Here is a 15,068-nt window from a genome sequence, read left to right on the forward strand (position 1 = left end):
AAGCCTTGAGGGTAGGCGGTTGAGCGGGGTTTTGGAGTGGCAACGGGGGGTTGGGTGCTCGAGGGAAATGAGTAAGCAAGAAAATCTAACTAAGTAAATGCCCCGGCCTCCGGTTCTAGGAACCCCGGGGCAGAAGTGACCGACCCAGGGGGTGGGTATGGTGTTTACGTGTATTTTTTCCAGTGGGACGATGGATGGGCGATTGAAAACCGGAGGGGGCTCTCGCCAATGGCCGAGTTGAGCTCTGTTTTCTGTCGTCCTTCTCTTATGCTGGAGGGGGAGGGGGCGGGTCAGAGGGTAGGGTGTCTGTAGGATTCCCAAGCCACCCGCCACCTCCTCCCTTTGTCCCTGTAATTTATAAAGCGCCTTTGAGAGATGATTTAGGTCAGTATTCGGCTTCCCTTTTTGTTGATACTAGAAAGAAGTGTGGCCCACAGGTCTCCCCCCTTCTCCTTTTCTGTTCTTCATTCCCCTCCTCCGTGCCTCCTGTCTTCATCCTCGTGGTGAGGGTTGGCCCAGAGGAAGCTAGAACGGGACCCGACTGTTTGATAAATGGTTGGTCGATATTACCAGTTGTTGACCTCACCTTGTCGGCTCCAAATGGGTTTATTTTGGGGGGAATCAAGATTGTGCAGGGGGTCTTTAAGAAGTCTGTACCTAGGCAGCACTTTGGGAAATGGGATGGATTTTGGAATAATTAAAATTTTTATTTTCTTACTGTTCTCAAATTTTCCCCCGGCTTGGATCTTCACTGCTTTCCAGCCCCAGAGGTACTTGCTGGGGATCTGTGATGTAGTCTCAGTCAAAGAAACTCTTGGTTTTAGTAACTAGGGTCTGCCAGCAGGGGGGAAACCGAGTACAGTATAGTACCTGCTTACACATACAGAATCCCGTGTGCTGGATTCTCAGTCACAAGAATATTCCGTGCTTTTATTAGCATTAGGTACTGTTACTGGCTTGACCAAAGCATGCTTGGACATGTTTTAAACGTATTTTACCCCCTACACAGTTCTGTTACTATATCATAAACTTAACCTGAAACAACCAGCTATTGACATACTTCTTGGATTGGGTTCAGATCTATGGGGGTAGTTTTGATAATGGGAAATTGTGAGACCACCAAATTGCTTTTTTTTTTCTTGTGGAATCTTGGAGAGCTCTGTGGGTCAGGACTCCAAGACTGGCCAAATTTATATGTAGTTCATTGTATTTAAGTGTTTAAAGTCTAAAAATTACCCTCACCAGCTTCCAAATGACTTCAGAACTTTATCCTCCTTGCCATGACATTGTTATTCCAGGAATATATGTCATTTTGATTTTGTGCACTCAGAGTATTTTTCATTACAGGAATAGAAATGTTTCTTGAATACGTACTCAGAAGCATTTCTACATAAGAATCCAATCTTTGCCAAACCGTTGGTTAATCTCTACTTTTAAGAGCTATTTATATTTAGGGGTTGTAGGATATTTGCCTAAGCAATAGATACAAAGTTCTGCACACTGAATATAAAGTTCGATATAGTGTTTTATTTATCAGTATTCTATCAAACCCCTCTTTAAGTCTCTTGGAATTTTGTTAATATTCTTTCTCTAAGCACGAATGATGGTGGTTAAGTGACTGAGCAAAGGTAAGACTATTTAAACCTTTGTATCCAAGAAGAGGTTGAGAACTCTTCTTCGGGTGGCTCAGAGTTGCATACCCATCCAGTTCTGTATTCTGTCTCAACAACATCCAAGAACTTGACCAAAATCAAATCCTTTACCTTTTTTAATGGGATATATGGGTCTGGGTATGACTACATCTTACTAACTATATGGCCTCTCATTTATAAGTTATATGATCTTGGGCAAATAACTTCTCCCTCAAAACTCAGTTTGTTCATCTGTAAAATAGGGACAGTAACAATACTAATCTTACAAGGTTCTTGGTAAGGATTAAATATGATATCTGTAAAATACTTAGCACAGTGCCTGGCAAATAGTAGACCCCCAATAAAATGAGTACTCTTTTTTGTATTACTTAGAGAGATAATGTAAGACCAAGTGTATACGGTCCTTTTGTTTACATGTAGAAGCAAAATGGTTAAAAGTTTCCTAAAGTGATATTTTAAAAGTAATTGATTATTTATGCCTAATTAATATGGGTTTTTTTTTACGTATACAAAGCACCGCCATTCTAGCAATGGATAAAACAGTAAAACATTCCCATATAGCCATGGTGGCATTGAATAGCCTGAGCATGTGTCTTGAGTTGTGACAAATTCAGGTCAGCTCATTCTCACTTTTTTGCCTGAGTTCCACTCCTTGCATGACTCCGTCGACCTGCCAGCTTTTGGGTGCAATCTGTGCTTGGTGGCTTTTGTTAGAACTGAACCCCCACCTTCATGTCAGAGACACATGCTAGGTAAATTCAGTTTCAGAGGGTGATCTGTGGGAAATGGAAGAATTACTGAGAAACTGTAGTCAGAAGTGCTATTCAGTGGAGCAGAAGGGACTCCATCATTTTCTGCCTCTTCATTCTTCTAAAGAGAAGCTGAAATTATTTCATTCTACTTCTGGGAAATTTGGGATCTATTAATACAAGAGACAATGGCCTATCACATCTGATTTAATTTAATCCAGTTATAGCAACCTGCTAATTATCCTTGGGGAGAGAACCTTCAATGCTTGAAATTTTAGTGGAAGAATGGAGGAACCACAGGTGCTATTTCAGTAGGGTCTCTTTTTTCCTGAACAAGTATAAGAGAAGGAAAATGCCAGGTTCCTGTGGTTCTGTACTCAATAATCTTGCTTCTGCTGAGATAAGTGGTTGATGCCAAGTTTGAGCTTGGGAGAGAATTTTTAGTCACTACATACCCCAAAATGGAAGTTTTAGTGTAATGCAGTGCCCAGACTCGGGCAGTACAAATAGCACCTCTATAATCAGTACCATGGGCGCCATTCTAATCATCCTCTAAAACAAGGCACCCTTAAGTGTGGCTCTGTAAGCTAAAGAACCCAAGCTTGAGAACAGGAGAGGATTTTTGTTTTTCTGTAAATCATCACCTTGTGTGATACTCGGGAGAGTAGATTCTGAGATTAATGTGCTATGTAACGCTAACATGAAAACAGAAAATAATACTCTAAGCTTAGACATGAATAAATAACAGCACCTGGAGATTGAAAGACTGGGTGTGGGGAGGAGTTGCTTTTATTTTCATTTCTCAGAGATAGAAAGTGGTAGTTTTCTTTGAGCTCCTCTGTTTTTATCACTTTGCTCAAAGATACACAATCCACACCTTTAACCCCTTTCTATGGTACTTGAACCCTTTTGACAAATAGCTTCCAACGTGAATTGTTAATTTTCTGGCTAGTTTTCTAACTTAACCTGACTTACAAATATTCCGTTGGTATGCTCAGCGTATATCTACTTGTCCTGGCCCCATTCCTTTTTAACCATCTATTTCCTACTGACTTTCTTAACTAGGATGAATGAAAATCTACAGTTGCCGATGCTCATAAAATCAAGTCCCTCACCAGTTCCCATGAAACCACCCCCAAACATTGCAAGGTTGCAAAAAAAGATAGACTGGTGTTCTTACCGGATTCTCTGTTTCATTTTGTTTTTTAAAGAGGAAAACTTCCATGAATTCTTTTAAGATACGAAGCGTGTGGTTTTGTGCGTATTTTCGTGCTTGTTAGCAACTTAAAAATAGTGTTTCAGAGACAATTGCTAAAAAGCATTTTTCTACTAAGCATTTTTCTACTAATCATTTTTCATGAGACTAAGAAAGGAAGATAACTGGGAAAATAGTAAATATAGGAAACCACTAATGGTATCGTCTTCCTCCTACTCCGATCCTCTCTTTGGCCCTAAAGGGTGACTTCCAGAATACGTCTTACAGAGGAAGAAAAGTTACACAACAGAAGGTACAAAAAAGCAACAACGAGGCAGGGATAGGAACCTTGGGGGTTGGAGGTTTGCAAAATTAATATAGATGGATAATACATGTAGCTTTTACTTTAGTAAGAAGAAGTTTGGTTTATTTTCCATTCTCATTTTTGCTTCAACGACTCTCCCCCCAAAAGCCGTGTGATTTTAGAACTCAAAGAATGTGTAAATACAAGAATGCATTGTTGGTCTGCCCCCCGAGCCTTAACTGGGGATCAGTCTTGAGGCCACTCCAGTAATCTACAGTATAACTTTGAATGAGAAGCAGTGAAACCCACTGGTTCCCAGATAAGCCCAGGTTCTTTGCTTTGCTCGAGAACTTGAGCAACTCAGGCCACTGCTTAGCCTTGTGAACTGAGGCCAGGGCTCATGTCATCTGGAGGTTGATAGCACTGACAGCTGCTACAATAGAGAGGGAATTAAAAAAGAATAATAGAATAATTGACTTTAGTCTTCTTTCTATTACTTTAGCATGACTCCTGCCATTCGTAGTGTCCAGGCAACATTCTTAGAACTTGACACTCCCTGAGAAAAAATGGAGCTCCTAGGTGGTGCAAAAGCTTAATGCACTCTGCTGCTAACCAAAATGTTGGTGGTTGGAGTCTACCCAAATGTGCCTTGGAAGAAAGGCCTGACCATCCACTGAAAATTTAGCCATTGAAAACCGCACACAGTTCTACTTTGTCACACGTGGAGTCACCTTAAGTTGGAATCATCTCCACGGTGACTGGATTTTGTAAGAAAACAATAGTTTAGCATAGGCAATAATAGATATTTTGGTGGTCTTCAAGTCATAACATTTGAGAGCTCTGAAGCACCAGAGTTGCCATCTGACCCAATCCCCTTCGTTTTGCAGGAGAGGAAATTAAGGCCCAATGCAGTTAAATTACTTACCCAAGATGATAAGGTAGCTAGTGACAAAGCCAGAGTGAAACTGGGGATCTCAGAATTCCTAAAGGAAGCCTCAGTCACCAAGAGAAGGTTATGTCTTATATGGCCTGTATAGGAAAATTGGGGTGGGTAGTGCTAGTGGTTAACACGCTTGGCTGCTAACCAAAAGATTGGAGGTTTGAGTCCACCCAAGAAGAAAGGCCCGGCAATCTACTCAGCCATTGAAAACTTTATAGGTCTACTCTGACATACATGGGGTATTATGATTTGGGGTCAATAGCAAGGGAGTTTTTTTTTTTTTTTTTAGTAATACATTTTAATTTTAAGTTTACTTCAGGAGTGTGGGATGTGTAAAGGAGCTCTGGTGGCACAGTGGTTAAGTGCTCAGCTGCCAACTGAAAGGTTGTCGGTTTGAACCAATCAGCTGCTCCTTGAGAGAAAGATGTGGCAGTCTGCTTCTGTAAAGATTACAGCCTATGAAACCCTACGGGGCAGTTCTACTCTGTCCTGTAGTGTCACTATGAGTTAGAATTGACTCGATGGCAACAGGTTTGGTTTTGTTTTTATTTTTTGGTGGGATGTATATAAAACATTTTAGATTTCCTTCAGGAGTGGTTACTTTTTTTTTAAACATGCACATACAGAAGTGTACTTTGAACGGCTTAGTTGTCAACAGCTCCTTCCCAAAGACACAAAATAAGTGAGGCATCCTTTATATGCTGAGTGAAGATAAAAGGTAATAAAAACAGAAGGAATAACTAACTCAAATGCACAATAGCAGTCTTTCTAAAGCCTCATTTGATGTTTACAAATTTGATTATTTTCTGTGGATATGACGTATCTAGTGTTCAAAAAGCGAAAAGTATTCTTGATGCAGAATAGAACCTGAGGGGATTTTTTAAACATTTTCCGGAGAGGGACGTGTCAAGGCCCTGGAATTGGAGGGTTGATCCTAGCCCATCCATGTCCTGAGGGCTGTTGTGGTTCTCAGGTCCCCAGCCCAAGCCCAGTAACATTGAACAAGGTGCCTTCCTGTGTGGTTAACTCCAGGAAGATTTCTGGTTTCACAAAGGCTGATCAGTAAACTCTTTTAAAGGAAGTCATTATCCGCTCAAAACTAGAAGTAATTTCCTTAAAATGTCTTCTTTTACTGTGGCACTAAGAAGGCTTAAAAATAGAATTGCTTCAAGCCCTGAGGCCTAAAAGTGAAACATAATCCTGCATGGCTGTAGTTCACCAACTCATTGGGGCAGCGATATATGGCTTATCTGTAATCCACAAACCAGAAAGGTGCCCTATCGTACAGCCAGTGAGCGTTCAACAGCCATTGATCATGAGCCTTGTCGTTATCAGTGAGCCTGACTTCCTCTGGAAGATTTTTTGACGGGTGAAGTCCCTCTTTCTGGGAGTAGAGGGCTTGAATGCCTCTGTCCTCCCAGCCAACTCAAACCTGGCTACCCTGGAGATTCCTTTGGCTCTTCCAGCATCTGCTTAACTGACTGACATGATACAGAAATATGGTGGCCCCGGACCCTGGGGGACCACAGGAAATGAACTCGGGGCCTGTAGGTTCCACCCCTCCATTGCCCTGCCCTGTTTCTGATGCTTTGGGGCTTCAGGAATATATAACCGGAGCAGCAGCCATGAAGCTCTACCCTATCCCATCTGAGCCTTTCTGAGTCTGCAGCTCCTAGGGGAGAAGGGGCTCATGGGTACTGTCTTAGGCTGGGATTTTTAGAGAAGCAAAGCCGTTGATGTATGTGTGTGTGTGTGTATAAATGGGGGGGGATTATGTCAAGGAAATGGCTCACATAGCAGAGGCTGCCAAGTCTCAAGTCTCTGGGTCATACGTCAGGCTGGAGTCTTCTGCGTCACATAGCTGCAGGAGCTGACAACCATAAGATCAGCAGGCTGTACAGCAGTCAGCTGGCTCATGGGTTGCAGAGGCCGATGAATCCCAAGATCAGTGGATAAGGTGCTAGCTCAAGTCCCAGAAACCAGAGGTCAGATGATGACGAGCTAGATGCAGGATCCAGAGCATTTCTAGAACATCCACTTATATACTAGAGGCAGGCCACACTCCCAAGGAAACTCCCTTTCAACTGATTGGTTGCTCATAGCAGATCTTATCACGGGGTTTATTACGTCATGTAACTGCCCGATTACATCATAACTGCTAGACCACTGAGAGTCATGGCCCATCCAGGTTGACACAGAGCCTTAACCATCACAGGTACATAACCCATACCCTCCACCTAAAGGCAAAACAAGGGGTAGCTGAGTATACTAGTCAGTGATGGAAACTGGAGCCCCTGGGTCCTTATTCTGCCACTCACTAGTCCACCACTTACTAGTTGTGTGATTGGGCAAATGACTTAACGTCTGTGTCTAATTTCCTCATCTGTAAAATGGAAGTGACAAGTACCTACCTTACTGGAGGGAAACCATGGTGGTGGTGTGGTTAACAGCTATGGCTGCTAACCAGTAGGTGGTCAGTTCTACTCTGTCCTATAGGGTTGCTATGAGTCAGAATTGACTCGAAGGCAACAGGGTTAACCTTACTGGAGTGTCCCTAGGGGATGCAAATTGTTAACACTTTGGGCTGTTAACCAAAATGTTGGAGGTTCGAGTCTACCCAGAGAATCCTCAGAAGAAAGGCCTAGTGATCTACTTCTGAAAAATCGCCATTGAAAACCCTGTGGAGCACAGTTCTACCCTGACACACATGGGGTCACCATGAGTCAAGTGAACAGCAACTGGTGTTTTAGAGGTAGTGGTGGTTCAGTGGTAGAATTCTCCTTTAGATGCTAACGAGACCCGGGTTTGATTCCCAGCCAGTGTACTTCATGCTTAACTACCACCCATCTGTCAGTAGAGGCTTATGTGTCACTATGATGCTGAACAGGTTTCAGACTAAGATGGACTAGGAAGAAAGGCCTGGCAATCTACTTCTGAAAATCAGCCAACAAAAACCCTACAGATCACAAAGGTTTAATCTGCAACCAATCAGGAATGGCACAGGACCAGGCAGCGTTTCCTTCCATTGTGCGTGGGGATCACCATGAGTCGGGGGTTGGCTCAACAGCAGCTAACAACCTCACAGGGTTAGGAAGAGTAAGTGAGTTAGTATTTATAAAGTGCTTAGAATAGTGCCTGGCACATAGAAAAGGTGATGTATTAAGTAGATAGGCAATGGAATTGCCCTTCCCTTCAGTGGTCTCTTGGGCTATCCTTTCAGGGTTTATTTTCTTATTGTTCATTTAAACCCAAGCTCTTCTCTAAACACGGGAGTGACGGAAGGGGAAGGGAAGAGGGGAACAGGGAGGAGTGAACCATGGGGTGGCTTGCATCTAATGCAGTCATTGGGGGTCTTTGCCTCTCTGTAAGCTGCCCACTGACCTGGGGAAAACCAGAAGAGTAAGTTTATTATAATAGTATTATTGACAGCAATAGTGTCATGAATAAAACCTTTATTTCTGTGATTAAATGTGTTAATAAAGCCGCACTATTAACATGAATTGCACTATTAACATAATTTCACTTCTGTATAGTAATCTGTGGCTTAAGACTGAATAGTGGGAGTCAGGCTCTTGGAGCTCCCTGGACCCTGACAGGCTTGGAGGCTTCAGTGCCAGTGGGGTGGGACTGTCTTGTTCTCCGCCCCCCCCCCCCTTTTTTTTGTTCTTCCCTTTTCTCTCATCTCCTTATGCCTCTTAAATGTTACGTCTGTTCCTCCCACTTATCCCTCACCTCTCCCTCTGTCTGGCTCTTAGAAGGATGCTGGAATTACAGCCTTCGATGGCTGCTTCCAGGACTTATCGAATTAATTATAACCCTTCTCCCTGGCATTTGAGGTACAGTGAAATGTTGCCTGTCCTGTTTTGCCCCCCAACCCAGACCCAGTGCCGTTGAGTTGATTCCGACTCATAGCGACCCTATAGGGCAGAGTAGAACTGCCCCGTAGAGTTTCCATTCCTCCCAATTCAGATCCTGGAATGGTACGGGGTTGAAGTGGCTGTGCTTTCTTCCCTCTAGTACATTTGCTCATGGGTTCTTCCTACTCTCTGTTGCCCCTCTTGCTGCCTTCCTTCCACTGGCCCATCAAGGTGCACATCAAGGGAACCTCGTGCGCCGAGCCTTTCCTGATTCCCCAGTGGCCTTGACCTCTCCCTTCCCCTAAGTTACTCCATCTTTCTTGTAGCATGTGATCATCTGCCTTGCACCCTAATCACTTGTGTTCTTGACTTCATCCCCCTACTAACCTCTGAGCTCTGAGCAGTGGATAGACCCGTAGTGTCTTCTACACTGTAGGCTCCCAGATGTTTGAGAAGAGGCGTTTTATTAGGCACCTCCAATGAGCTTGGCACCCCACTCGTCCTGTTGGGGATGCAAAAGAGGTATGAAATGTGATCCGCCCACTCTCGGGTTTACAGTCTGTTTGGGGAAACAAGATTTAAACACAAGTTGATTTTCAAGCCAGACAAAACAGGACTCGGAGAAGACAAGACTCATCTAGTCCTCTGCTGTAGGGCGTCGAGGGGAAGTGCCAGAGAAGCAGGTGAGAGTCACCAGACTCCAATTAGGCCATGAGATGGGGAGGTAAGGGCTCCTGGGTGGGCCATCTTTACAGCATGTTAGGAGGGTGCACATTTGAATCATCTGGGGAGCTTTTAAAAGTAGTGATACTTGGGCTCCTCCCTAGACTAATCAGAATCTCTGGGGGTGGGATCCAAACATGGGTATGCTTAAAATGTGTCCTAGATGATTTTAAAGTGTACCTTCTCTTGGAACCACTGGGCTAGGTAGAAGAGCTATTCCTGGGTGGGGAAACATCATAAGCCAAATGTGGTGCTGGTGTTAGCTGCCATCAAGTCGGCCCCCAGCTCCTGGGGACCTAATGCACAGTGGGCCCGGTCCTGCGCCATCCCCATGATCAACTGCGGATTGGACCATGATGATCCACAGGGTTTTCATTGGTTGATTTTCAGAAGTAGATCACCAGGCCTTTCTTCCTAGTCTATCTTAGTCTGGAAGCTCTGCTGAAACCTGTTCAGCATCATAGCAACATACAAGCCTCCACTGACAGATGGGTGGAGGCTGCCCACCAGGTATGTTGCCCAGAAATCAAACCTTGGTCTCCTGCATGGAAGGCAAGAGTGTAACACTGAACCACCACTGTCCCCAAGCCAAAGGAAGGAAGGTAGAAAGTAGGTTAGCATAAGAAGAGACCAGTTGGACTGGACTTCGTATAGGGGAATCATGGAACCTCGTGTTGGTATGTCAGTAAAGTTGGTCTATGATAGGAGTTGTTTTCCTACAAGAGCGAGGCAGGGAGTAAATGGGCCAGTGGAGTCTAAGTGATGATGCTCCATCAAAAGGGAGCCGTTGACCCTGCCTCAGGTGACAGCCACCATAGGGGAAGGCAGGCGCTGCGTGTCGTTAGATATTCAACCTTCTCAAAATGCCAGAAATCTTCCAGTTGTAAAATGTTGGCTCGATTAAAAAGAAAAATGTGCAGGCCAAACGAAATGTGTCTCTAAGCCAGACTTGGCTTAAGGGCTGCCACTCAGCAGCCTCTGGTCTACGGGATAATAATAGCTAATATTTATTGAGTGCCTGCGTGTATTGAGAGCACTAAACGAAGTGCTTTACCTGCATTAGCACATTCAATCCATATAACAGCCTATGAAGTGGCTATTATTATCATCTTTGTTCTACAGAAGAGAAAGGAGACAGCAAGGGGTTAAGGGGCTGGCTCAGGGCCCCACTGGAAGTGGAGCAACCAAAATTGAATCCAAGGAGCCTGACTCCAAAGTGTTCATTCCCAGTTCTTCTCCCATATAGTTGCTGGCATTGTATGAAATACACAGTTGGGACCCAAGACCCTGGGTGGTGCAAATGGCTAACACATTCACCTCTTTAAGCAAAAGTTTGGAGGTTTGAGTCATCCCAGAGGCACCTCAGAAGAAAGGCCTGGCGATCTATTTCCAAATAATCAGGCAATGAAAATCCTATGGAGCACAGTTCTACTCTGACACAGGGTTGCCATGAGCTGGCATTGATTCGACCACAGCTGGATTGGTTTTCTTAGGAACTCAAGGTACCTGTGAGAAAAAAAAAGAATCCAGTGTTTCCCAAATTTCCCTGATAATAAGAATTGCCTGTGGCACTTGTTCCCGATGCATATTCCCAGGCTGCACCTCAACTCTCCCCATCGGAGAAGCACCAAGAGATTCTGATCTTCAGGAAAGTTTGGGGAATGCCGCTGTAGGTGGTTGAGCACAGGTAAAGGTTCTTGAAGCTCAATGACCAGGTGAAGGCAGCAGCTTCCTGCAGGAATGATGTGCAGCATGCTCATCTTAACTCCTTCCTCTTTCATCTCAACTCCTGGGTGGAGAAAAATGGTTAACACGCTCTGTCGGGGAAGTGCCAGTCCACTCAGGTACCTCAGAAGAAAGGCCTGGCAATCCACTGCCCAGAAATCAACCCTGTGGAACATAGTTCTACTCTGACACACATGGGGTCGCTGTGAGTTGGAGCTGACCGGACATAAGTGGTCTGGTTAACTTCTTCCTCAGTTGGAGAAAGCAACCCTGCAGACCACAGGGACCCAGGCTGGGTGTTTTGGCACCTCATGCTCACCCTTTTGTCACTGACTTCTGGTTTTCGAAGTCATTGCCAAGGCAAACAATCCAAAGATGGGTTACCTTAAACCCAAAAGGGGTAAAATAAGAAAGGATTCCTGAGTGTTTCAGAATCTAAATTCAGGAGAGTCAAACTGGGCACAGCTGCCATGAGCGGAGGTTGGGCTGTGTGTGTGATGTGCTAGATTCCTGGCCTTCAAGGGGGTGGCTGTGCATTGGAGTAGGAAGGCTTTTCAGTGTATGGGTCTGGGCCCGTTGGCTCATTTAGACTATGGTTGCTATAGGGCTTATGAGTCTGGAACCGTAACTGTAACCCTGAAAGGGGCAGGATCAAAGTGAAAGGCAGTTTAAGGGAGAAAAGAAACAAGACCTTCCACTCTCAAGATTTTTAACTCTGGGGCTGGAAGAACAGACGAGGCTGAGTTCTTGTTCTGTCTGGGCATGCGCCGTGTGGAGGGAATGGTTAGTCTGGTTTGGTACAACTTGGTTGTGACATCAAGAGACAGCTGGGGCTGAGGCCTGGAAATGTGACTTTGGCGTAGAGGTTATAGTCGAAGTCTTGATGAAAGATAGTGGGCCAAGAACTGGTCTCCCTGGCTTAAAAAAAAAAAAATGTGGTGCCACAAAAAGCCTTTCATCATTTTCACTTCTCCCTCTGTAATATGAAAACGAGACAGATTCATCGGGTTGATTTTGGGGATCGATACTGCCAGGCTTCCAGAGATGAGCCATCAGATATTATTTATTGTGCATGTTACCAGATCTGTGCCTGGCTCCTAGCTGCTCTGAGGAAGCCCACGGTTTGCAGCCTCTCAAAGCAAAGAGCCAGCTGGAAAGCTCTGTGCGTAAGGAAAGGTCACATAATTATGCCCCACACTGAGAGATGGCTCTTTTTACCATTATTTCTAATGTGCTGATTTTGCCGATTATTAAAAGGGAAAAAAAGAAAAAGAAGGAACTTGAATTTATTTTTTTAAGCTCTTGCATACTAAAGTTTAAAAACAAGTCTTTGAGTACTCTGGAGGAAAAAGCCATGGAAACTCTGAGTATCTTTACTATTGGATTTTAGATATGTAACTTGTCTTTAAGCCTATCTGCAGCACCCCTTGAATTGACTGGTTTTGTGGCTATATTGGATAGCAGCAATTGTGAGGATGACACTAATGGGGTAAAGTTGGCTACCTTTTCATGTTGCGGTTTTCCTTGTTAGTGTTTCAGACACCCCGCTTCTGGGAATGGTCTCTAGGAGGTGGGGTTTACAACCTTGGAGACCCCTGACACCAGGGTGGGATACAAGAAGGAGCATAGGACTTGATCTGGGTAGAGGAATTTGCTCTGCCACTTAGCGGCTGGGTGACCTTTTTACAAATTATATTTATGATCTGCAGTTACCTAAAATAGTGATCTTGCCTCCTGCAAAGGATGGTAAGGATTAAATGAGAGAGTGTTTATAGGCGATGTACTTTCTGTTCCTAACTTCATCTGACTCTCAGTTGAATCTGAATTCTCACTCTTTTTACCCATATCAGGGATTCCCAATTTAAGTAAACTACTGAACATTTACTGGACACCCACTTTGTGCAGAAGACAGGTCCTGGTGGTCTGGGGGTTTCGAAGATGACTGAGATACCTTTCTTGCCCTCGCGAAGTTCAACAGGAGACAGGAGATAAAGTATGTTCTTCAGTAACTGTAAGACAAGATACAAGGCGGTGAGGCCTATAAGAAATGAAGATTTTTAGGTGTCCAAAGTTGAGGCGGGAACCCTGGTGGTGTAGTGGTTAAGAGCTGTGGCTGCTGACGAAAAGGTCAGCAGTTCAAATCCACCAGGCACTCCTTGGAAACCCTATGGGGCAGTTCTACTCTGTCCTATAGGGTCGCTATGAGTCGGAATCAACTCAGCGGCGATGGGTTTAAACTTGAGGCTACAGGAAGTTTTCGGCACTGGGTTTTATAGGAAGTTTTAAGCTAGAGCAGGATTTTGGCACTATTAACATTTGGGGCCAGATAATTCTTTGTTTTAGAGCTGTCTTGTGTACTGTAAGATGTTTAGCAGCACCGCTTGCCTCTACCCACTAGATGTTAGTACCACCCCCTTCCCAGTTGTGACAACCAAAAATGTTTCCATACATTGCCAGATGTCCCCTGGGGAGCATCAACATCCCCAGTTGAGAACCACTGAACTAGACCTTGAAGGAAGGGCAGAGATAGGGAATCATGTATATTTATCTACTGTATACAACAGGCATGTAACTTAAAAATACAGTATACATCCTAAAAGGTCCCTGGGTGGCACACCTGATTGATGCTCAGCTACTAACTGAAAGGTTGGTGGGTTGAGTCTATGCAGTGGCACTGTGAAAGAAAGGCCTGGCAATCTACTTCGGTAACATTGCTGTCATCCCTCGGTATCCACGGGGGATTGGTCCTAAGACCCTTGGGGATACCAAACTCCGCGGATGATCAAGTCCCTTACATAAAATGGCATAGTATTTACATATAACCTACACACGTCCTCCTGTGTACTTTAATCATCTCTGGATTACTTATAATATCTAATGCAGTGTAAATGCTATGTGAATAGTTGCTTCATCACAATGAAAGACTTGCTCTGGGAGGTAACCTTTCTCTTCTATGAGTTTCTAGAGCTCTTCTGGGAACGCTGATGCTGCCTGGGCATCAGCCGGTGTCAGTTCGCCCTTGATCTTGAAGTTCTGGGGGCTGGAGTGCTTTTCAGAGCTAGCCTGCCATCCCTTACTGGCCCAAAACTGTTTCCTCTGGCTCTCCTCAACCCCCTCACACTTAGCCTGGGAGGGATTGCTCTAACCACTTCATTGCTTTTTAGGAGGCTTTTTTTTTTTTTTTCTTCACAGAAACAAAGTGTGCACACAACACAAGTAGTGAAGGAACAAGTCGCAAGGTGAACAATATTCAAATGAGTGGCGGATAGAGACTGAGGAGGTGTGAAATGGCGGGCGGCTATGGCAGGGGATGCTGCACATGACTTCATTCAGGGGGATTTGTTGTAGTGCTTGGCATACAGCAAATTCAAGTTTTGCTTTTTGGAGCTTTTTTTTCCCCCAAATATTTTCAGTCAGTGGTTGGTTGAATCTGCAGATACAAAACCTGTGGCTATGGAGGGCTGACTGTACAGCCATTGAGACCCTATGGAGTGCAGTTCTATTCTGATACATGTGGGGTCACCATCCATTGGAATCTACTCAGTGGCAACAGGTTTAATTTTTTTTTTTTTTTAATCAATTTAAAAGGCAGATATTCATCATAACCGAATTTTAACTTGGAATGCTTGACCCTTCCATGAACACCAGAATTGGGACTGTCTGCTCTCCCTCTAGGTAGACCATACAGAGAACGCATACTCTGTAGACAACTGTAGCCTTGTCTGTTTTATGATTGGGCATAATATTAGTTGGCTTCTGGGAAGCCTCTCTGTGACTTGGAGAAGAAAGGAACAAAGTCTGCAGTTCAGGGAAGGCCAAGGAGGTTTTGCATTTATCATTGACTCAAGACTGAACTTCTGCTCGGGATCAACTCCTCAGTGTGGTTGTGGATTCCAGCTTAATACTTCGCAGTTGGATGGGCT

The 15,068-nt window shown here is 44.3% G+C and overlaps 1 protein-coding gene across 2 annotated transcripts in view; it reads left to right on the forward strand.

Moving 5' to 3' along the window:
* E2F3 (E2F transcription factor 3) overlaps positions 1-15,068 on the forward strand; it is a 104,235-nt gene that overhangs the window by 183 nt on the left and 88,984 nt on the right. The window lies entirely within an intron of this gene.

Source organism: Loxodonta africana, chromosome 1 (assembly GCF_030014295.1).
Source record: "Loxodonta africana isolate mLoxAfr1 chromosome 1, mLoxAfr1.hap2, whole genome shotgun sequence".
Taxonomy (NCBI): Eukaryota; Metazoa; Chordata; class Mammalia; order Proboscidea; family Elephantidae; genus Loxodonta; species Loxodonta africana.